Source organism: Chinchilla lanigera, unplaced genomic scaffold, assembly GCF_000276665.1.
Source record: "Chinchilla lanigera isolate Chin_1 unplaced genomic scaffold, ChiLan1.0 scaffold00005, whole genome shotgun sequence".
Classification (NCBI taxonomy): domain Eukaryota; kingdom Metazoa; phylum Chordata; class Mammalia; order Rodentia; family Chinchillidae; genus Chinchilla; species Chinchilla lanigera.
In genome coordinates this window covers 17,375,590-17,400,404 of record NW_004955406.1, presented here as the reverse complement: position 1 = coordinate 17,400,404, position 24,815 = coordinate 17,375,590, and positions in this window count along the sequence as shown.

Sequence of the window (24,815 nt, the reverse complement as noted above, 5' to 3'; positions counted from 1 at the left end):
TTGTTCTCATAGTGCCATACTTTTGCACTGCCTTTCCTTTGGTTTGGGAAGATCCTTATAAGCCTGATTTTAACCTAAAGTTTATACCTCCCCTTTAAGCCTTACCTCAAAAGGCCAAGACTTCGGAAAACATCTTTTGACCTTTTTTAGACTGTGAAACATTCTGCTTATCTACTCGGTCATACCTCTGTCCCACTACTTACAATTTTCTAACTATTTGATTCTACATCTGTCTTCCCAGAGGTCAAATCCTGTGTCCTATTAGTCCTTTTGCCCTATCAGCCTAATAGATCACCTAGGACATAGCTAGCATTTAGTGAGTAATTTTTTAAATAATGAAGTGGATTTCATTAAGAGTTCCAAGGAAGGTATAATGAAATATTTTTCATCTTTTGTATGTAAATGTCTACCGGGGAAATTTAGGGTCAGATTTCACAATCCGTGTTAGTGGTTCTTAAGAACTGACAAAGAAGAGAGAAGGAGCCATGCAGGCAGAGTCAGAGCCTCTGTAGCAGGCAAGGTGAGCAGCAAGGGTGAGGGTGCTTGGTCATAACCAGTTCTGTGGAGTCCCCCAGGGAAAGGAATCTGTGCTAGAAGTAATTTGAGAAGTATGGTTTACTTTTTTTCTATCCATTCATTTGCCATTCATCCTTTTAACAAATGTATTTTAAATGTCCCTCATGTGCCAGGCATTATTGTAGGCACTGGAGATATAGTTGTGAGCTGCATAGAATTGATTCTGGCCCTCAGGGAGCTTACTGTGAAACAGACAATAAATAAGACAACAATTTAAAGTATATTGTACTTTAAACATGAACATTAAGTGCTATGAGGGAAAATTAAATGGAAAAGCCTGTTGGAAGTGTTCAGGAAGGCCGTGTGGTTTGGGGTGGGAGGTTAAGGAAGTTCTCGTCAAAAGCCTTTGAGTAGATTCCTGAAAGAGCAAGAGTGAAATAGGTGGATCTTTGGTTAAAGAGCAATCCAGAAAGCGGGAGTTAGGAGTGCCTCGTGTGTGGAGGCACAGAGTGGAGGCTAGAGGCTCACTGTCCAGGGAGAGAGACAGAGGAGGAAGAGAGGTCATGGAGGAGTTGTGTGCGGTCGCTCAGGGAGGAATGTAGTCAAGGGAGAGAAGGAAAGGGGGACTAAGCCCTAAGATTTATCTAACCACTTCACTTGAATTCTCAATGCTGACAATCCTGGGGATAAGAAACAGGGTTTAAGGTGACTTTTCCGAATTTACTGGCCCATGGAACACACTGTTCCTCCATTAGAAATTTTCCACTGAACATAGTTTGGAGAAGGCCTAGCTGTCTATGGCCTAGGGCCACAGGGACAGAACTTTCCATTCTCTGTCTAAACTTCTTCAGGTAGTAAAAGGTCTCTGTGGGATTTTAAAAGAAGGATTGTATGTTTTGGTGTCAGGGCGGAAAATGGTTCGGAGAAGGAAGTCTGAAGAAAGGACAAGGGAATGGGTGATTGCAGTAGCTTAGGTGGAAGATGATGAACCCCTGAAGGTAAGTGAGCTTGGAGAGAAAAGATCAAATCAAGCGGGCACTTAGGAAATTTAGAATCTACAAGATGTGGTGACAAGTTAGATATAGCAAGTGATAAAGAAAGATTCAACAATGACCTGAGAGTTCTGGTTTGAGGGTGGGATTTTCTACAATTAACTGCATCTCTTGGAGAGAACTATCAATGCAAGCTACAAACTAGCATTCCATTTAATTAACTTTTATTTTTAAATGTGTTGTCAAAGAAAAATGTGAGTTGATGTAATGCACAGACAACATTGGCCTCTATTTTTGTTATTCATAATTATATTAAAATAGAATTTATCGGACTGAGCTCAATGAAATGTTTGACTGTACAGGGGATTTTGATGGTGAAATGGAAGTGTCAGGGCCAGGTATCCACTCTGAGTGAGGAGCATGTAGAGCCAGCGTATAACCCCCACACTTCATTTCCCCTGCCTTGTGGACCAGTGATGCTTCACATGATGGAGCCTCCCTTAGCTTTCGCTCCTGAGTGAGGTGATATGGGATTGAGTCCCTTGCTGACTTGCAGTGGGCATGCAAGATGGGTAAGAAATAAACCTTTAGAACAGTGAATGTCTAATTGTTTGATCAAGTTTGCATGCCTATATCTGGTAATCTGAACAACTACTTTGAAGATAATAATATGCAATATTACAACCATTGTTAATTTCCTATCATCTTGTTTTGAAATTCTGTATCATTTTTATTATTTCTTTTAATTCTCTTTAAAATAAAAGAAGAAAAAACCCTTTAATTTTTAAACCACCAGGATTTGGAGTTTGTTTGTTATAAAGCCAGTCCTGACTAATATAATTTTAATCTTTTATCGACATGTTTAAAAACACTGCTGTTTATATTTTCCAATTACCATATGTTCATTGTGGAGAATTTTGGAAAGTATGAAAAACAAATCCACTGAAATCACCTACATAGAAGTAATCTCTTAATATTTTGATGTATCTCTCTCCTAATTAAAAAAATTGGATCACTTTATAAGTATGATATCATAACTAGCAATGATTTTAAAATATATAAATTCACTGCATAACATTAATTTGTGAGGAAATGTTGAAATCTACTTTTCTACACTTATTTATATATTTTATAATTAGATTACACAATTTATCAAAATCATATTTTATTTTTGTAGTTTTCCTAGGTGGAAATGCCATCCTATGAAACCATCTTGCTTGAATTGCCACTTATGTCCTCTGGGTAGATCCTTAGGAGAGGAATTAGTGGATCAAGAAATGTGTGTGGTTTTAAGATTTTTGCTCTCAGTCTGGGGATTTAGTTCAGCGGCACAAAGCCTGCCTGACAAGCACAAGGTCTCGAGTTCGATTCCCGGTACCAGAAAAAACAAACAAAAAAATATTTTTGCTCTCTATTGCCAAGAGAAAGATTGTACCAATTACTTCTACAGAGAGAGATGCGCCATCTCACCATTCCTGTTGAATATTAGCATTCCTTTTAATCCCCATTAATTTGATAGGTGAAAATGCTTTCTCGTTTTGTATTTGCATTTCTTTGATTACAAATGATGTTGAGCATTTATTTCATATGTTTATGAGTCATTTGCATTTTTTCTTGTGGGAATTATCTAAACGAATTCTCCAATCCTGCAAACACCAACCATAAAACAGAAAGCAACTCAGGGGACTAGCGTCACTGGGCTGTTGCCACCCGGTCTCAGCGTGCAGGTTGGAGGTGGGAGTGTGGAACAGTCTGCTCTTACTCATCTCCTCTTCCTGGTTTGTATTGTTTTCTCTCCCCTCATTCTCCCTCTAGCCTTTGCCTCTCTCAAGCCTTGGTCTCCTTCCAGGCGTTTCATTGCACCAGGCTGTCACTGTGGCTTAGCCTAAAATTTAGGGAGAAAGGGACAAGTGTGATCAAAGTTAGTTTTGAGTGCAGCAGTGTAGTTGTGGAAAACGCCACGAGGCTCCGGAGAGTCTCCAGTGGCAGAGCCCCTGGGGCGGGCCTGTCTTCTCCTTGGGGGTCAGGATGGCCAGCACAGCCCGCCACTCCGGCGGTCAGCTTAAATCTAATGTCCTGGTGATAAAGCTTAAATTACTCTTCCCAGAAGCGTTCTTATTTATTTCACAGACATTACATTACCTTCAATTGTCTGCTTGGTGTTTCTAAGAGGGGAGAAGAAGAATCTAAATTTCCCTGAAGTAAGTGCTACTTTTAAGCTAGTGTGAGATAAAAGACAGATTGAAATGGAGCCAGAGGGACCTGCCCTTCACCCTCCATCTTCATCGGAGTTGGAAGCTCACATTGGTATGTCAGGCAGCAGCTGGCAGGCTCTTTTATCATCATTAATTGTCCGTGGAGTTGTCACAAGGAGAGAGGAAAATTCAGGTTTAATTACATCTGTATCATCTAGGATAAAGTTCAGGAGATTCCGGCGGTGCAAAACAGGAGTGGGCTGGTAGGTGCCAAAGATGGTCCATGAAGCAGAAACCACGTGTGTCCTGGGGGACAAGGTGAATTAACTGGGTGCCAAGGGAAGGAAGGCTCATCAACACTTGGACTCTCTCCTGAGATAAGGTGATGGGCGAGATGGGGAGGGAGCCTGCTCGAGGCATGCTGGCCCCTTAAAGGTAATTTGATTTATATGGGGCAGGTGTAGTGGGCCTTCATGGGAAATGCGCAGAGATTCATTTCAGAAAACTTGCTTGCTTTTTATGGGCAATAACCTACTGCTAGACAGAAAACAGAGAAACATTTGGTCTTATATAAACAATAGCATTCCCACTTTCATTTCATTTATGAAGTAAGCCTCTTTGGATGGTTTCTGATTTAGTGCTGGAAATACTGGTATAGAAAGAGACGTAAGTGATAATCAAACGGGCTTTGGCTAAAATAAGTACTAAATGCAGCTTAATGGAAATGGCAAGGGGCAGGTGGCCTGGGAGCTGGTGTTTGTGGGTAGCTCATTGTTTCATGAAAATAAGTCAATAAGAGCTAAGAGCCTTTAGCACACTTATGACAATGACCCTTCTGCTCAGCTTAGCTGCATAGAGTCTCCCTCTGATCTGTTATGAGTCCCTGGGAACCTCCTCATCGGCTTCCAGTCCTTATATTATCGACCAGCACCTGCATCTGCACTTCAGAATAAAACGGCCCAGTGCTCCATTTCTCTCCACGGGGGCATGGATCTTGTGCTTAAGCACATTAACTACTTGGCTTCCTCTTAACACTTACTTCCTGAAAGAAAATCTGAAACCATTTCGTGAGCTATCTCTTGCAGAATTAAATGTTTTCAAAGAACTGTATAGATTGGACATGAGGTGCTCTGCCTTTTCCAAAGGATAATTTCAATGCTACTCAGGAAGAGCAATTTATTTTAGTTCGTAGGTTCTCTTTCAACTTTAAAAAAATTAAAAAAAAACAAGATCATATGAATGGAAGTTGAAAAACCTAAAAATAAATGTATATGTGTATGTGTCTCTGAGTATTGTGAGCAATAAACTAGGCTTGCACGTACTTTAAATCTCCAGTGAAAACTCTTTTCAATCTAAAGTTTGTGGTCTTTGTATTAGGCTGTTCATTCAATCCACAAAACTAATCCTCTAATTTTTATAGCCAGGAACAAAACTCACAGGGGTAAGTTTGGAAAAAAGAGGATATCAGATTTGGAGCTCCCAGAATTTATAATATAGGCTAACTCAGAATAGATACATAAGAGGATTAAAATTCAGTACAAGAAGGTTGGTATCCCAAAGCTTACATATGAGTATATGTTTCTTGAAGCCAGAGATTCTATATTTGTACTTCTATCCAACAGTACTAGGAACAGAGTAGATGCTCAATAAATATATACTCAGAGTGTGAAGTATTTGTTGAATGTGTTACAGAGCTTTCACAGTTGCCATATGCCCTGGTGGGTTAAACATGCGAACTGAGGTGTGAGCAGGGGAGGAAGTAGCCAAAATGATGAGCTGTATTGGAGCTCATCTCATTGGATAGAGCCCAGCAGAGCTGCCTCTGAGGTACTGTGAACCCAGGCACTGCACAGGCCCCAGGCTTGGGCCTCTGTGAGGCAAGCACTGTTTGCTGCTGTACCTCAGTCAGACCTCTGAGGAAGGAGTCAGTTAAAAGCTTTATTTTGCTTCCCACTGCCTTTAAAAGTCCGTTCTGTGTGGCTTATATAGTCTTCTGTCTCACACGAGACACAGACGTGCCCTCTGACTTTCTAGTGTTCACCAAAGTTACCTGACACCAGTTACTTCAAGCCAGGCAGCACTGCCTTAGGACAGTAACTAAGATGTCTGGTCTCATCATTAAATCTCAAACTTGGTTTTAAAATAAATTCTCCTTTCTCCCACTCAGGTTTATTCTAGGCCGGAGATCACGATCAAGGGAAAGGGGAGTGGTCAGCCTCTTCTGTCGCCTTTTTCTTCAACCTGCTCTTCTAATCCCTCTGATTATGGAGCTCACACATCCTATTTTACTCAGAATGATCGTATGTATTTGCCTGCTGCCTGGAACTAGTTATGAATAGTTTCCCTTTGCATAAGTCAGACTTATATATCATTAGGAGGTTGGTTTATATTAAGGAACTGATTCACATGATCATAAGGGCTGGCAAATTTAAAATTTGTAGATCAGGCTGGCAGAATGGAAACTCAGGGCGGGTTTCTGTTTTATAGTCTTAAGGAGGAATTCATTCTTTTGTGGGGAACCTTGGCTTTTGCTCTTAAGATTTTCAGCTACTTGGGTGAAACCCACCTACATCGAGGTTAATCATCTTTTAAAAACAACTCAACTGATTATGAAGGTTCACCCCATGCACAGGATGCCTTCACGGCTATATCCAGGCTAATGTTTGACCAAACAAGTGGGCACCAGAGCCTAGCTAAGCTGACACCTAACAGGAACCATCACACCTTTTCCCTCTCAGAAGTTTTTGTGAGTAAAATAAAGGATGAGGCTGCCCCAGCCCTCTGACCCCTTTCCAGTGGGTGCAGGGAGGAAGAGGAGATAAAGAATGCCTGAAGTGCTTCACTTAGAGTATACTTCAAAATATCTAACAGGCAAGTTTTGGTTCTTTGGAGATGTACTTCCTTTTCTTAACGCTGGAGATCTGTTGCCCTCCCCCTCCCCCTTCCTGTCCCCCTCTCCCAACCTTTCTCCCCTCTTTCTCCCCTTCCTTCTCCCCCTCCTTCTCCTGGTCCTTCCTTCCCTCCCTCTCCCTCTCCTTCTCCCACTCCCTCTCCCTCTTCTTTTCCCTCTCCCTCTCCTTCTCCTTCTCCTTCTTCTTCTGTTTCTTCTTCTTCTTTTTCTATTTAGTACTGGTGATGGAACCTAGGACTTTTACACTGAGCTATACCTCCAGCCCTTTTTATTTTTTATTTTGATACAGGAGGTCACTAAGTCATTAAGTTATCCAGTCAGGGTTTGAACTCTTGCCTCCTTCCAGAGTGCTGGGATAGGGATGTGCACTACCACACCCAACGGGATTGCTACTTTTTTTTTTTTCCCTAGAGGGAAAGTACATCTCTGCTCTGATAGTGCAGAGATTTATACTGAGTGTAACCAATTCTCTTTTATTCTGCCACCAAACCAGCTGATAAGCCCTTATCTTCTGCCTTTAGATTTTCCAGGTGACAGTCAGGTAAGTGCACAAGAATCTCAGGTTAGGACTCCTTGTCTGGAGAGTCCTTCTGACTTCTTTCCATAGGTGTGAGGTGAAGGCAGAACACCACTTATGAATGACTCAGTGGGAGGGCACAGAATGTAGACAGTGTTGACTAAAGGCTCTTTCCAATCAAACCAAACCAAACCAAAGCAAACCAAACCAAAGCAAAGTAAATCAAACCAAAGCAAATCAAATCAAACTAAAGCAAGCGCCAACCCTAAATTGCCTAATTCTCTCTTAATCTTATAATTTTTATATCCAAGATGTGAATGAGGGGTCAAAAGGTTGAACAGGTTTTTGTTTTAGCCTTATTTGAAATTTTTCACCATGGCAAAGTGATATCTATCTTTCTGGAATTTAGCCTAAAATCTATTTTGAGATTCTGTACAGACACCCAAGTACGCATATTGGTGTATATTTATCTATTATCATCAGTGTGTTTATATATAAATATAACAGCCCCAGTAACAAAGAAATAGTAGACTGAGGGGTTGTGCCTCATATTGTACAATCCACAGTGCCTTCTCTATTCAGGACTGTCCTGGATCTTCATTATGACTTCATTTTACCAGCAGGTATTTGTATGTGTGTCTGTGTGTATGTGTGTGTAAGGGTGTGTGTGCACATTTGCTTGGAGGTGGCACGTTGGGTTGAGGGGCACATTGTGGCTCATCTAAAGGGTACTTTAGTCTGGTTCTAAGCACCAGTATTCCTTTTCGGCTCAGCCCTGGGTCTCATGACAAATGGGATGCCTGGATGCTCTTAAGCCAAGCAATAGGATGAACACTACTGCTGGCATCACCCTTTGCTACAAAGGCATTTAAAATAAGGCCTGAGGAAATTAGGATGTCAAATAATCCTATTGCTCTTATAATACCTAGATATTGAATATGTATTAAAAGGTAAGCAGGCTTGAAATTTGAAATAGAAAGAAAATGTCCCTTTAAGTCATTAAGGAGTGTTAGGAGTGCTAAGCCTTTGAAAAAGAGAAGTTTGAAGAATTCATAACTCAAAAGAACTTGGTTTGCATTTATAAATGTGTTGCGCTTGGAATAATAAAATAAGGACCAATTCTGAGATCCATTCAGGGAGGTAAATAGAGATAATTAAAGTAACTGCATTCATACCTGATTTGGAATTCTGTCTCTAGGAATAAGGTTACTATGAGATCTTCACAGACAACCTAGAGAAAATGAGCATAAAAAGCCACATTGAAGAGGGAAAGAAGTCACAGAACAGATTTGACATGAATAAGAAGAAAGATTCTAGAGTGAGAGTGAATGGGTCCTTCTCCTGGCTAAAGAAATCATGACCTGGGTGACTTTTGGAGATACGAAGAACTTTTTCTATCTTAATTTCCTCACCTGTAAGTTGGTACCTATCTCATAGAATTGTTATGAAAATGCTAGAAATGTCCATGATATGTAGTATGTGCCATTAGATATTATCTATTAATTATTAGATGTAGATTTCCCCCCAGGAGCACCATGAGTCTGATGAGAAGATAAATATTTTGAATAAAGAGGTTGGGAGGGAAACCAGTAGATTCAAGCGATTAACAGCGAGAGTCATTCAGATTTTACACTGATGTGGATTTGATTAAATAGTCACAAAGATAAATAACTGACTCTGTTTCAGACATAAAAGAGACAAAAATGTACCAAAAATATTTAATTCCACAGAGGGAGTGGTTCTTTTTTTTTTTTGGTTAGTGTTTGTTTTACTGACCTCTTTTTATTTTATTTTTTTCAGATTAAAGAAATAGTTCCACAAAAGCTATTTTACCCCTGATCATCTTGTTTCCTGTTGTTTTTTAAGCAAGTTTTTTATAGATGCAATTCTTCAGTCATGAAGATGTGAACCATATTAGCTAGAACTGACTTCACGCTGTAACCAACAACCGCAAGTCTCACTGGTTTCCAGAAAGCATGACATTTCGCCCACACCATAGCCCGCTGAGGACTGTGCAGCTCTCCTGCATGCCTCTCCCCCAGAGTTGCTATGGGGCCCTGGATCTGTTTTATCCTGTGGCTCTTCTACTTCTTGGGGTTTTGGTGTCCTTGGATCTTCAGTTTTCCTAGCTGATGAGCTAAGATGTAGTTTGAGGATGATTATGTGGGTGTTTTATATCGAGCCTGGAAGTAATATTCATCATGTCTTTCTACAGTTCTGTGACCAGCACCTGACCATACGGCCCCGGCCAGGGTAGGTAGGAAATGCCATTTCTCCGTGTTCTCATGATGGGTAAAAGGCACTGGAGGGCATTTAGTCAGTCTGTCTCATGATTGTTGCTGATGTGGAATTGAAGAAGTGTTCCTACAGCAGGTAAGGGTTTATAGAATGGGTGCAACAACATATACGGGGAGACCTTAGCCATTGGAACAAGGCAAAAACTTACTTCAAAATATGAATCTTAAATGTCATATGGTTTCTCTTATATGAAAAACACAAATGAAAATAAAGAGCAAAATAAAAGGTAGGAAGTAGGGAGATAGATCTTTCTCAAAGGAGGATGGGCTCAAGAGACAGAGGGAGGGGAGGAGAAAAGGGAGAGGCAGGAAAGAGGATGAAACAAGAAATTAAGACGTGTTATGTACACGCACCTACTCTATGCAAGGTATGTAAACATTATACATTGCAAACATGTACAAAAAAGGAAAGGGATCAAGAGAAAGGAATGAAGAGGGGAAGGAAGAGAAAAGGGAATGAAAAAAAGAATTAAAATGTATTATGTACATGTACCAATTACAAGGGATGTAGTCATTATGTACTACAAACATGTACTTGTACAAAATGTGGATCTGCAATAATCTGAGAGTCTCTTTGAGTAAAATGGTACCCCATCTACTGGGTAGACAGAACTGATTTATTTTTTCTCCTTGGGTCAAGATTTTGAGGAAGTGGCAATAATGTGATGCTTGCATGATATTCCTATAGCACCTGGACCCTTCCTGATAAATCAGTGCTGCGGTGGTACTGTTGCAGTGGAGAGTGTTGTTAAAACTCCTTTTCTGTAGCTGATCTAAGGAGGACTGATAGAATTTCCCTTGCCATGTTTTAATTTTCACATTTAAGACTACATCATTAAAATAGACCTTGCCCTACACTCAGACTAAGACACCAGCTATTGAGTGTGTATGACAAAAACATAGTAAGAATAGCATGTTGGCTATATCTTTGGGTGGTAACGTGGCTTTATAGAAAGCTAGAAACTGTCAGTCCATGAAAAATTCATTCAATAATAATTTGTAGAAGCACAATACAATGTCCTAAAGTGATAATCATCCTAGATGCCCGCCAGCTTCTCACTGGAGTCACAGAGTGATGGGCACATAGGGCAGAATGTGGATCAACTCTGCAAGGAATAGCTGCAGTCTGCCCTCTCAAAGTTTTTGGATTCCGATAGAGCTGTGCTGTGTGGTTTGGTACTACATTAGTCAAGGCTGGATCGTCTGTGACTCTGAACCTTTTGTTTTGTTGTTTCCCCACCTTGGGTGACAGTGAGCTGGACCAGCTGATCGTGATCCTTTTTTTTTTTTTTTAGTTTTTTCTCTGGTACCAGGAACCGAACTCATGACCTTGCGCTTGCCAGGCAGGCGCTTTTGCCGCTGAGCTAAATCCCCAGCTCCTGATCGTGATCCTTAATTTCAGAGTTCAGAGCCTGTTGTTTCCTCTCTGCCATGAAGCACACTTTGGGAATGACTCTGCCTGTTTCTTCTTCTTCTTTATCCTTTTCTGTGGTGTAAGCCCATGAAGAAAGAAAAACAATTTGAGTTTTACGTTATCTGAAGTCACATAGAATTATAAAGACATGTCTTCTAGGAAAAACATTGCATTCCAAACCCAAATACTAGGGTTCCAGCAGTCAGATCAAGAACCAGCTTGATGCATACACTATGCTCTGTAAGGGTTTCAGTGAGGTAATGGCTATGTTTCTGGAGGGCATGATGTGAACTATGGTATTGCCAAATGCTTAAGAGTAGTAAGTCGTGGAAAAGCAGGATGTATTTGTTACCATGAGTGTTGAACATCATCTTTTGATCTCACATGGTAGGAAGAGTGTCAGATGGGGGACAGTGTTATCAAAGAGCCACCTAGAAGGCTGTTAAAAAATAGAGACTGCAGGACTTCATAAGTAAGTTCAAATTCCTGGGTATAATTTCATACTCTGAACTTCTGACTAATTCCCCAGTTTGGGAGCTCATTAAGACTGTGGCCACCATTAAAAAAATGAATCAAATCCCAGAAGTTTCAATACTTGCTGTCTGTCACACAGAGCTGTTGTAGAAATCAAAAGGAAATCACGTGCCCCAGAGCCCTTTGGTGAATGAGAATTCCTCTGCAAACATAAACTTGTGTTGTTACTGTCAAGGGCAATTAAAGCATACACGGATAGCCATCCTTTGTTTCTGCACCTCTTGAAAATGCCTCGTGTCCCCTTCCTCTGTGGAGTACAGGTATGGGGTATCGGAGTGTGATGCATTCATTCTGGCCCTTCTTTTGCTGAGCTTGTGTCTGCTGCAGCTCCAAAGTGCATGTGGAGTTAACCACAAGCAATGTTCCATTTGTGCATTTACAGATTTTAAAGGGGACAAGCCCAGTGTTCTCTTCTGTTGATCAGGGACACAAACAAAGCTATTAGCTCTAGGTGCAGAGAAAGGAAAAAAAATCACTTTTCGTATTGTGCAACCAACTCCAAATCAGGTCAAGCTCTCCTTCATTGCTGGCTAATATCCAAGTCACAGTGAAAAGCTGATGTTTTTGTTTAGAATGGATTTCTGCAGTGTTTATAAACCAAGTCTCCTTGAAATTTTCATTAGGAGGATCATACAGTTCACCTCTTGTCCTGCCCTTTATCCTTTCTGCTGGAATAGTTCAGTGATTTTGAAAATTCTCACTAGTTTAATTGATTAGTAAGGAGAGTTATTTTTGAAAGTCACCTTCTTCAAGGCAAAATGGAGACTGACATCCAGTTAAGATTCTCTGACCTTGGTTTACACAGCACAGCGAATGATGAGAATATGACCTTCATTCCAGCTTTGCACGTGTGAGGAAGGGGAGGGAATAGTCATTTATTGACTTGGTGCCAACACTTTACTGGGCACTCGACACCCATTATGTCGTCAAATCCAAATAAGTTGTAATCCTATGACATAGATATTATTATCACTATATAGTCACCTGCTTTGAAACTCATCAAATTTGGTACTTGATGAGTTTCAGCACGAAAATTTTGTCCTGGTACTTCTCATTTGTTTGGTACTTGACTTGCAAGCTAGACTTTGTTGGTGTTGATGGCCTCGTAACTTGCTATCCTTTCTAACTCAAACAATTTGTTTAGTATTGGTAGTGTTTGGTGTTCTGGAACTAATTTACATCAAGTACCAAGGTACCACTGTATTTGTAGGTGAGGAAACTGAGGCTGAAGTGGTTTTCTTGTTAGTATGTGGTGGAACTAATATCATTTCAACAAACCATCCTAAAGCCGAATAATTTACAGTGATAACCAATGATGCTATTGCTCACACGTCTTGAGCCAGCAACAGTTGGCAGGGTAACTGAGCAGCTCTGCTGATTTGGGTCAGGCCTGACTAATTTTAGTTGCATTCATCATGTGTTTACAGCTAGTTGGCTACTTAGCTGGTGTGTGTGTGTGTGTGTGTGTGTGTGTGTATGTGTGTGTGTGTGTGTGTGTGTGTGTGTGTGTGTGTGTGTGTGTTTGGTCTTGGATAGTCTTCCCCATGTGTCTGGCAATTGGTTAACTGTTGGTTAGAGTGATGGGTGTGTAAGAGGTTATATTTTCCAAAGATGTAACATTGACAGTTTTCTCACCTAAATGTCTCTTTCTCTTGAATCTAGGCAGATCTTTGTGATCACCTTGACCAATAGATATGGTAGAAATAATGCTGGGCCAGATCTGAGGGTTAGTCCTGAGAACCTGCAAGCTTCCATTTTCTTCCTTTCATAACATTGCTTTTGCAGTTTACCTATGATTCTATGTAGCCATGTATAGCTGTCCATCCATCAGTTACAGCTGAGGTCCGAGGTGACAGTGCAGTAGCATCAACCACCAGGTGTGTGAGTGAGTGAGTGAGTGAGCCTTCAGCTCCAAGGCTCAGTGAATGAGTGAGTGAGTGAGTGAGTGAGTGAGTGAGTGAGTGACTCCAGATTCAAGATGTCAGGTTACTCCCACCTGTTGAGTGCTCCATCTCCACCCCAACCTTTGAGATTTCCCAGCTGATGCCACGTGGAATAGAGCTGAGCTGTCCTTGCCAGGCCCTGCCCAAATTGCTGATCATAGGCAGAAAATGATAATTGTTGTTTTCAGCTACTGACTTTGAGGTGGTTTGTTATGTGATAATATATAACTGAAATAGAAGGCCATGTGTCTCATTTGGCAGGCTAGATTTGGCTTATTTGCATTGTAGCCAGCAGGGTTCTGAGAGAGCTGGGGGAACGAGAAGGGAAGGACAGAGAGAGAGAGATAGAGAGAGAGAGAGAGAGAGAGAGAGAGAGAGAGAGAGAGAGAGAGAGGGAGAGAGAGGGAGAGAAAGACTCAAGCACAAAAGTATCTTGAGGTCTAGTTTCAAGAGAATAGTAGTACTAGTACTCTGTCACTTCCATTGAATTCTGCTGTGTAAAGCAAATCACAAGGCCAGTGCAGATTCAATGAGGGGAGGGGGTAGACTCTACCTTTTGATAGGAGCACCTGAAAGTAAGGGGAAGAATGAAGCCTTGTCTTTTTTGCAAACTACTGGGTTAGGGTACCTCTTAAAGCTTATGGTCAATTCAAGGCAGTAAGAAATGTGAAGTGACACTTTAAAACCTAAAACACCTTAAAGATTGTGTTTCATATAAAAATGTATAGAGAAAATTGCCCAATTTCTCAAAAACTTAACCATAGAGAATGTCATTTGTGTGAAAGAGTTTTTGAATGTCTTGAACATTCAAAACCCATTGGTATGGTTTGTGTCTAGATATCCACTCAAAGCCTCATGTAGTTATAGTTTTCAGAGGTGGCTGAATCTAGAGTGTGTGATTGATTCATAGTGCACTGCTGGGATTAAGGGTGCTGGGTTAAGGGTGGGTGATTGCTGGATCAGTCCACTGATTGGATTGGGACTGCCCTAATCCTGGTAGATTGGATAAAATATAAGAGACAGAATAAGGCTTGCCCCCACTCTTTCTGTTGTTGCTTTTGCTGTCTTCTGCTGCCATGAAATGTTTCCCCTCTGCCATGTGCCACACTGCCTTGGAGCCAGCCAATTATGGCCAGAAACCTCCACAAACTGTGAGCCAAATAAACCTTTCTTTCCTTAACTTTGGGTGCTGGGTATTTTGTCTCAGCAACAAGAATAGTGACTAAACAACTGTTTACTTTATCTATACCTGAGGCACAAAAAAAACAAAAATAGCCTCCCTTCACCCTTTTCCCCAGGGGACCCAGTGGAGTAGTGGGAGTAAAGCTTGGAAAGTGTGAACAATTTTATTTCTTGTGTTTCAGAACACACAGAACATGTGTCAAAGCTTGGTTCACATTGACTCATCAATTTATTGGAGAATCATGTATTCAGTGTGCTTGGCAGAGGCTGAGGTGATGGTTGGTCTTAGGACTACTGCTAAGGCTCTTGCTGGATCTGAAATCACAAACATCCACCTCTGAGGATGGGTTACACTGGGAAGCACAGGAAGAGAACTTCACTCTGGGGCAAATTTCATATTTGGCCAGCTTTGGAGTAAATTTGGGAACTCTGGGTAATGGCCTACCTCAATTAGTCACCAACTTGCTGTGCTGGGGAATGTAAAGGGTGTTTGCTTGGCTGGGGTAGTTTGATTCCTCTGTGGACTTTCTCAGACTAAATTACCAGAATAACTGAACCAGATACAACTTAGTTCAGTGTTAGCTAAAATCAACAAATAATTATTGATACCTGTAGGCTCCAATAACTGCCAGGGGAGCTGAACACACAAAAGAAAATGAGAAGACTGAGGTTGGGACAGTGGTAATTTTGGTTTAGGACACACTGTGTTGGAGGAGTTTACGGGACTTTAGCTTGATAACACATATCTCGAAGACTTTACCACTGTTGTCTGAGTTGTTACACCTCCCTCTTTTCCCGTCTCTTGTCTACTTCCATTTTTTCTTACCTTATGTTCTACAAAAACTAAATTTCCAAACAAAAATTGTGGAAGATGTATTTGAAATGATCTCTATGTGTCTATGGAGTATTGGATAAGTCTCTACCATCTCCTAGGACATGCCAAATTTCCCTTCAAAGATCTGCCCCCATGAGTATGGTACAATATCGCACACACTCCATTAATGGTTGTCTTTGCAAACATCATACATATTAAGGTGAGCCCATGCCATGCTCCCTGTCACACATACATTCTGAAGAGTGAGGTGTGGGTTGTCTATGCCACTGTAGAATGTTCTGTATGCATCCCCAAGCCAAAAAGCTACGACAGAATTTTCCAGCTGCAATGAAGGAAAATCACTGCCTACGACTTTTACACAGTTTTATAATTTATAAATTGAAACTTTAATTTGAATTTTGCAACAATCCTCTGAGGTTTATGGGAAAGATATTGTTAATTCCATTTTATTGATAAAGAAAATGAATCTCAGAAAGTGTGACTCACTCACTGTGGTTGACACAGAACATGAACTCCAGTCTCCTCCAACTCCAGTGTTCTCTCTGTTTTGGTACCATGGTCCTGCTTGGGGAAGAGCAGCCAAGAAATGCATGAGCTCTACAGGTCTTGGAGTGAGATCCTTTAAGGAAGCGGAATCTGGTTGTACAACACCAAGCATGATACATTCACATGCAGATTGTGTCAGCTTCTTTCACAGAGGTGAGCCTTCACCACTTGTACCCTCGTTGTTTCACTGCTCAGAGGCTTTTTGTGGCCAATGCATTCATCTGTTGTTCCTTTTAGTGAGGCAGTCTTCTTAGAATGGAATTTCTACTTTTCTTTTGTGTGTACTAATTTTTTTAAAAAATACATTTGTGATAGCTTTCTGCTTTTATGCATAAGCATTTTTCCTATCACATTTATTGCCAAGTCAGAAGCTAGTGAAACTCAAACACCTCTGCTAACTGGAGTGCATTTCAGGTCTGAAGCTGAGCAAGAAGGTGTTCAGTTTAGCAGCTCATCACTTACTGCCTAGGTAAAAGTGACTAGTGGTTGGAAGAAGGAAGGTCAGGCTAAGGATTTCTCACCTTGTTGGTTACTTGGATGATGGCTTGTTGTGGATCACCTACCCTGGAAGGTAGTGGGCATTCACACAAAGCATGTTTGGGAGAATATATGTTTTTAAAAAGAGATTGTTTAAAAATTTTCTGACAACCTCAATGTCCCCAATAAGATGGGAATAATATACAATGACTAGTCCTTTATGGAAGCAAGCTTATGTTGTATTCTTTCTTCATTAGCTCCCACTGGACCTAATGAAAAATAATTATAAATGACTTTGGTGAATTTATAAAAAGGATGCTCAATATAAAAATGAAAAAAATGGGTAAAATCTTTAAAAAATGGGTCTCAAGAGGTGTTTAAACAACTGATGGGTCATATTAATATTATTTGAAAGGTATAGCACCACATTTTACCATGAGTGAATGGGCACATTCTTGTGAGAATAAGTGACATTCTTATTATTCATTCTGAAGAGAGATTCTTTACTTTTTGGGAAATTGCCAAGGGACAGGCTTCCTGGGCTCTCTTTTCCTGCCTGGTAGTTCCTCTAGAGCCCTCAACGTTGCTGGTGGGGATGCTGAGCTAGGAATCAGAGAACAAAGACTTTAGGCTTCCCTCTTCCATGGAATTATTTTGTGATCTTTTTCCATTTTCTAGTCCACTCTTGGAGAAGGGATGCAATCAGGGTAGTGGACAACAGTTGATGAAGGATGGGCATCTTGAGTACATGGGGGAAGGCCAGGTATCAAGGCACGGCCTTTGAAGCCTTAGCAACTGCCGCCCATGAAGAGACTTAGTAAGGAGGCACCTTGAAGAAGTCTGCTGGTTCTCCTTCCTCTGAAGACCTTTTGGTTGACATGGAACTGGGAGGCAGCAGAAGACAGGGCTGGGGTTCCTCATCACCCCTGGCTCATGATCAGGCACTCCTCCTCTGAAATCATATACTCTCCAAGGCAGCGGCTGATATTTCTGCACTGCAGGCTATATTTTACCTTGGTTGGAATCAGTTGAGAAATCCTTTCTTTGCCAGACAGTGTAACCTTGCTTAAAAGGCTCCCAAACTCTGGCAGAAGTCCCCATTGCTGGCTGAGTGACAGTAAACAAGCCAGGTTAGGCCCTTAGAGGTACTTTCTATATCTGTAAAACAGGGATTAAGTGGTGATATATGTAAAATTCCCACCTTAATGTTTGGCTGCACTCAGAGCTGAGATATAACAACTATTTTTAATTATTATTGTGGTTGCCAGTCATTGACACGGGACTAAATTGAAGATGAGGCAAAATTCCTGTCCTGCTGCCCTCAGGCTCCATAACAGAAATCGCTTGCTGACTTTCCCTAATGCTGCTGTCTGCCCTCACCTGGTCCCTACGCACACTCTCACTGTAGTATGGGATAGTTCCTTGAGGGTGCTGCTGATTCCTGTCACCTTCATAAATCTGATCACTCTGCTTTCTTAAAGCATTGCTTCATATCCCATGGCCTGCCCAAGATGCTCCCCTTAATGTAGAAGCTGCCATTCATCCCATCTAACTCCTGCTCAGACTCAACGCAAAAGCCTTTATGATAAATTGCAGATGGTTTTAATAATAATAAAAATGACAAAAGCATAATGAATATCTATTAAGATATCTGCTTTTGATTTAGGTGCCTTCTCTTATTATTTCATTTAATCCTTATTGTAATCCTCGTGAACCCTTAAGACCAAGTTTATTGACCAAATCTTCACCAACATGAGAGCCAATCACCCTGCTCTTCTTATGAATATTCATTCTGTAGGATTCCCAAGGCCCAGTAGTGCAGAGTCATTTATTTATTTAGAGTCAGCTAAGGAGCCACGAAAACACAATACATCTCATTCCCAGACAATTACAGCTGGTTACCTTTTTACATCAATCAACAGCCCATAGCATACCGGACAATTTATGAATATTTTATAAGTAATGAAATTATTTTATTGTGGGAAAGCCTGCTAAGCTGTCCAGTTCTTCTAAGTTCTCTGGGTTTCTCTGTGACTTTCTGCAGCCCAACTAGGCTCAGCAGCAGAGCAGGCAGAGGGTCATGAAGACTGTCCCTTGGGTGAAAACTCTAAGGTCTGCCTGGGCCTGGTCTCCTGGAGCTTGGCCTCTGTCCTCGAACATAAGCAGTAGGAGAATCTCTGACTTGGTTATACTCATGTAGCACTAGTCACACGAGTGGTTGAAACATTCGGGTGTATTTATGCGGGTGTGGAGGAGGGAACAGGCATGTGATATTGGAAGAAGATGACCCACCATTCCAGTTTTATTGGGACTAAAAGGTTTTCAGGGATATAGGACTATTGATGCTAAGACTAGGACAGTCCCAGGAAAACCAGGGTGGTTGGTCATTTTAGCTCCACGAGGAGCTCTTACTGATTTGGTCATTTATCTTGGAAGGCAATGTACTATTTTGATTAATGGCTTAGGGATTGGCATCAGAACTGGTTCAAAGCCTGGATCCATCCTGTACTATGAGATCCTGGGAAGGATAGACTCAGTGCATCAGTTTCTTCATCTATAAAATGGTGATATTAATAGTACCTGCTTCAAAAAGTTGTTATGCAGATTAAAAGACACACCAAGCATAGAGTTGTTGATACATAGAGGGGTCTCAATCACTGACAGACATCGTATTATCTTACCTGGGAACACAGGCCTATCTTGGGGGCATCCTATCTTGAGTCTAGTTTGCCCAAGGTGCCTTGGTGTCAATGTTTGTTGCATTGCACCACCTGTATGGCTACATGGCCACTTCCTGTGAAATGTTTGTTGACTGGCTGGTAGGCTTTGTGTCAGACCAAGAGCATGAGGGTGAGAAGAGATGTGGATAGGACTGCTCCAGGACTGGCACGTTCCCACAGGCAGAATCTGTGTTCTGAGCACTAACTGTGGTAAATGTCACAGCCTAAGAGTGAGGCTGGAGGTATCAGCACACAGAGGACCCAAGAAGGTGTGTGTCGGGGAGAAGATGCGGAAGAAGTGTTTATATGGTAGATAGCACGCATTAGGGCTGGTCCCCCAAAGGCACTCCAGGGTATTTTTGCTATCAGATAAGCACACTGCTAATGTATGGTAGGTCTCTTTTTACACACACACACACACATACACACACACACCTCTCACACTCACAGTCTGCTGGGTCACTTGTTCTCAAAAGGTAAAGTGTAGGACTTGATTCTCTAATTGCCTGATCTCTCTTCTTGTCTCCATTTGATGGTACAGAGATTGCAGTCCTCCTCCTGCAAATTTCTCCTAGTGCCTGTTTCTGACTCAGTTCTGTTCCCTGCTTGGCTTTTCTTCCCTTTGCTTTGAGGGGTTGGGATCCTGCTTTGTAGGATAACAAATAGAACTGTCAAACCCATCAGTGCTGCCGCCTGCAAAGATAAATGGGGCGACACGTGGAGCAACCTCTGTGGATCCTGGGGCCCCGGCAGGAACTGACATTGTAACAGATGGGGGGATGAGTGGTGCTGACACATTCGGGTCGTGTGAATGTCGAGGGGGTGAGGGTGGTGTCTGCTCCCCTGTTGGCTGCCCCTCCCTCTCTGCCTTGGACATACTATGTTGCTGTGGATCACAGAGGGAAGCAAGCAGGTCCCTGCTCCTCCCCAGGCCTGTGAATCCTTCTTGCCAGCAGCACAGGGCAAGAAGCAGGCTGTCTGCAGAGCCTCCTGCTATCTCAGAGTTGACTTCTGAGTTCTTTTGCAAAGAAGGCTCATCCCGGGCAAATAACCAGGGCAAAGTTTGTCTTTAACCCTTACCCTCATCTTTCTCCAGGCCTGATCTGCTGGTTCATGTTCTCATCAGTCCTTCCAAATAGCCAGCAGGCTCATCTAATTTCTGGATCACACCCAGAACTTCTCCCAAGCATTGTCAATTAGCCCACACACTCGATCTTTCCACTCTTTCCTTGTACATCAAAAGACACCCTCTGTTTCCCATTTCACCAGTAGAGCTATCCTTCTAAGATCTCCCAAATTTTCCTTGCTGAGCAAAGCAGACAGCAGCATATTCCGTAGGTAGGACTGGGGAGGGCTTTCTGGAATTCCTGCAGAAAGATGGTCTGTAAGATTAGAAATCCTCCTCCAATGGAATATAAATGCTTGGTAGTATTCAAAGGCCAACATTCTGCATAATTACTCACTTTAATTTCTTTTCTCTGCAAGTGTAGCTTTCCTTTGAACAGAGGTGCAGCTCTGAGCTGGGGCTTCTCTGGGTCTCTGACTTCAGTAGGCCCAAATTACTAATGAGCTGCCTGGGACCCCAGACAGTCAATTCAATTCATTCAGCATGCAGTCAGGATCCACTTGCTGCAAAGCAATGGGCTGACTGCTAAGAGTTGGTGAAGATAGAAGAAGGGCTGCAAAGATAATTGCGACATGGCTTGCTTCATTTAGGAACTCACAACTTAGTTGAGAAGAGGGGTGTGTATGAGTAAGTTTAAAACAAGATCAGCCGTGAGAAAGAGTTAAAGTGGCAGAATAAGAATAGGAGGATGAAGACTAATTTTGATTTGAGAGAAAGGAGGACATCCTTGAGAAAGAGATGGAATTGAAGCAGGGCCCTGAAGGCTGAACAGGCTTTGGAAGGTCCCAATGGTGGGAAAAACTCTTTACGTAGGAGGATGTCTTTGTTACTTTTTCCATGCTGAGACACAGTACCTGACACCAGCAACTTAAAGGAGGAAGGTTTTATTTTGGCTCATGGTTACAGTCCATGGTTGTTATGGTTTATGTTTAGATGTCCTTCCAAGGTCTCTTTTAGTCATGGGTGGGACTTATTCAGAGGTGGGTGAATTTAGAGTGTGTGACGCCAGGATTAAGGATGGGTGATTACTAAATCAACCCTCAAATTGGTTTGGCATTACCCTAATCCCACCCAGTAACCTAGATAGAGTATAAAAGGGTCCTTGCTTGCTTGGCTATCTTCTGCCCACCATGAACTGTTTCTCCTCTGTGGTGCCTGTCTGTCTTGCCACCCTGTCTTGGAGCCCGCTGATTATGGACTGAAACCTCTAAAAATTGTGAGCCAAATAAACTTTTTCTCCTTTAACTTTAGGTGTCAGGTATTTTGTTTCAGCAATGAGAAAGTAGTTAAGACAGTGGTCACCTGGCAGGATTGCATGGCACAGGGGCAAAGAAGGGAAGCTGCTCATGGAATGGGGTCAGGAACAGAGAGTTCAAGGAGGAGTGGGAAGGGAGATTAAACCTTCCAGGCTACGTCCCCAGTGACCCCTCTTTTCTAACCAGATATCACATCCTAAGATCAAGTCAGTGATAAGCCCAGATGATCCAGTCACTTTCCCAAAGCCCTGCCTGTGATTGCCTGAGGCTCTTGGGGAAAATCTAGATATAAACTGTAACAGAGGAAGAATACAAATTCAGACTGATGGGAGGTATAGAGTGTACTTGACTTAGCTATGGCTGGGGCACATGAGAAGTGTATGTAAGTATGTATATGTTGTGTGTGTGTGTGTGTGTGTATGTGTGTGAGTGTGTCAGAAAGAGAGAGAGAGAGAGAGAGAGAGAGAGAGAGAGAGAGAGAAGTTGATTGGGAGAAAAGATTGTACACAGGTTTAAGAGTAAAATTGCCTTCTACAATAAGCTTTGGGTGAGGGGACAAAATGACTCTTCACCTATCATTTCATCTCTCATTGCAGAATTCGCAATACAATGGGATGCTGCCCTTGATAATGAAATGGGGAAATACACAATTACACAGCTTTCTTTGATTTCTCAAAAAACAGGGTGATGGGCAATATGGGGGAAAAGAACAGAAGGAGAAGGCAGTCTAAAGTGTCTCTGAGTAGAGTGAATCAGCATGTGTCAATTACCCTCTTTTAATCACAATTTCCCTATTTTAAATGAGGCTATCACATACTACTGGGCCTGACATGGACCTAATGATACTTCCCCCGTAGGGTTGTTGTGAGGCTCATGAGAGAAATGTATGTAAAATGTTTAGCACAGTACATCTCATACCTGCTGGCTATTATTATGATTATCCCTCTAACTCCTGATCCATTTTAGCAGGCCAGCACTCTCAGACCGTGTTAATGGGCAGCTGTATGAGTGGAACATGTGGTTTGTCCACAGAAATGATGCTGCCGAGAGATGCTCAAAGTTGAGATGATGAGGAGACTTAACAAGATCAATACCACTTTTGCAAAAGATTATATGCTATACTAGGCAGCAAATAGACCATTGAAACTGGATTTGGAAAGCATTTATGGAGTCTATTAGAGTTGGTTAAACATACCAACACAGTGAAAATGAAATAGTGCGTTATACACATGAAGCCCACTAGCACTCTTTTTCTTTGTGTTTCTTTATCTTTCCTGTCTTTCTCCTCTCTGCCCATTTTCAGGATTAGGGAAGCACAACCCATCTTGTAACACTCTTAAGAAAAGTTGAGGGAAAAGTCTACATGGTATTAAGGCTGTGCACATCTAGTCTAGGGTGTGTAAAATTTTGGGAACTGAGTAGAAAGAGATGCCTCAATTTACAGCAGGCAGTGGATGAGTCTGCCCTGATTAATAAACTGATGGGTTTCCGCAAATAACCTAAACATTTTGTTTAGCTTTTTAAGTTACTAGTGAGCAATTTAGTGCATTGGAGCAGTAATTCTGTGATCCCTGGTGGCTTGAAATAATTAGATTATTTTGTATAATGAATAAATGGGAAGTTAACTCACTGGCATGGATCAGTGTGGTAACATGATTTATTTCTTGTAAGGGGGAATGCTCTAGAGTTTAGGCCCTTCAAATAATTGTTTTGACTTCCTTCCCTTTCTCATTTATAATATGTTTTGGGTCATTTTGTGCGAGAGGCTGCCCAGTGGGGTGGGAAGAGCATATGGACTTTGGGATCAGCCAAACCTTGATTCTATTTTTACTAGATGTGTGACCTTGGGCAAATCATTTAACATGCCAAATGCTACTTCCTTGCCAATAAGCGGTGGTGAGAATAACTTCTGTGGGAGGCAGATGGATTAAATCAGTTATTGGTAGGAGAGGACCTAACACAGCTCCTAGCCACCTTGGAAACTCGGAGAAACAGAAGTTCCTTACTGTCTCCCTCTTCACTCTATTATTTTAAAATGATGAATGTTTATAGAAAGGATAAAGAGCACGCTTTTAGTTCTGGTTTTGCTCATTTGTTAGGTTAAAAGCAACCTCTGCCTTGATAAAGTGCTTAAATGAAGAAGTTTACCAAGTACATGTTTTGGGTGTCATAGAAGGTGCTTGAAGCTGAAATATTCTTGTGGAAAGCTATATGAACATTGGGCTTTATTGTCATTAATGACCTAATGTGAGGGAAAGCCTCTATCTTCAAATCAAGCAATGATTACCTTAATATATAACATTTACACAGAATCTTGATTGGGGAATTAGCTTTGCATTCTCTCCTGTTATGGTGTTATATACAGTGGACATTCAATAGCCTTAGATAAAGTACACAGATTAAAAAAAAAATCAATACCCAAATGGCATTTGGAGGTTGGAGGACTTTTATATTTTGGTCAGTTGGTGATAGAAACAGAACTTATTTATCCCAAATTTGCTGATTTTGGGTCCTAGAAGTTTGCACAGTCCCCAACGGGCCCAAATTAATTCAGCATAGTGGGATGAGGATGTGTGCCCTCAGTCCCTGCAGGAACATTACAGCATTGGAATTCTTGTTACGATTTGTTCCAAGTCTCGACTCTGTATATCACTTATCCGCTGAATTGAACAAATTGAAAGTGATCACATTTAGGGACTATTGGTGGGAGGTTGCTGCTTCCTCCTCTTTAATAACATCTTCAGAGCTAACAGGGTTCTCTGATGTGCCTTAGATTCACCCTACCTCCCCCTGCACAAATGAACTCAGTTGGAGGTCGGGTTTATTGACGTTTAAATGAGTATATTTGGCTCAGTGTAGCGTCTGTCTAAATGAACACTGCTTCGATGCACTGAAACTTAATGATTTACTTTGCATCCAGGTGAGAGAGGGGAAGATTGCAGCATCTGAGTGAGGAGGAGGACATATGGAATACATGTCTTCCTGCCAAAAATGGTTGTAAATTGATTTAATTTCTTGAATACTTTATAGAAGGTTATTTTACTGTTGGGATGAAGAACTTTAGGCATGTCCTACTAAAGCTGAAGAAGTAATACAATAACTACAACAAGGGGAAAAGTCAGGAAGAATGCCCCACTGAGACTTCTGACATGGCCCTGGGTTTTCCTACAATTGCCTGCTTCTTCTTAGTGGACAAACACCCATCAGGATTGAGTTTAAAATCCCCAGGTAAAATCATGAACGCAAAGTTCAGTGATCAGTCATGGCAGAATTCCCTTCAGCCATGGTTCCATTTCTCAGATATTCTTCTCATCTAAACCTTTCAAGGAGATGTCTAGACACATCATTTTTATG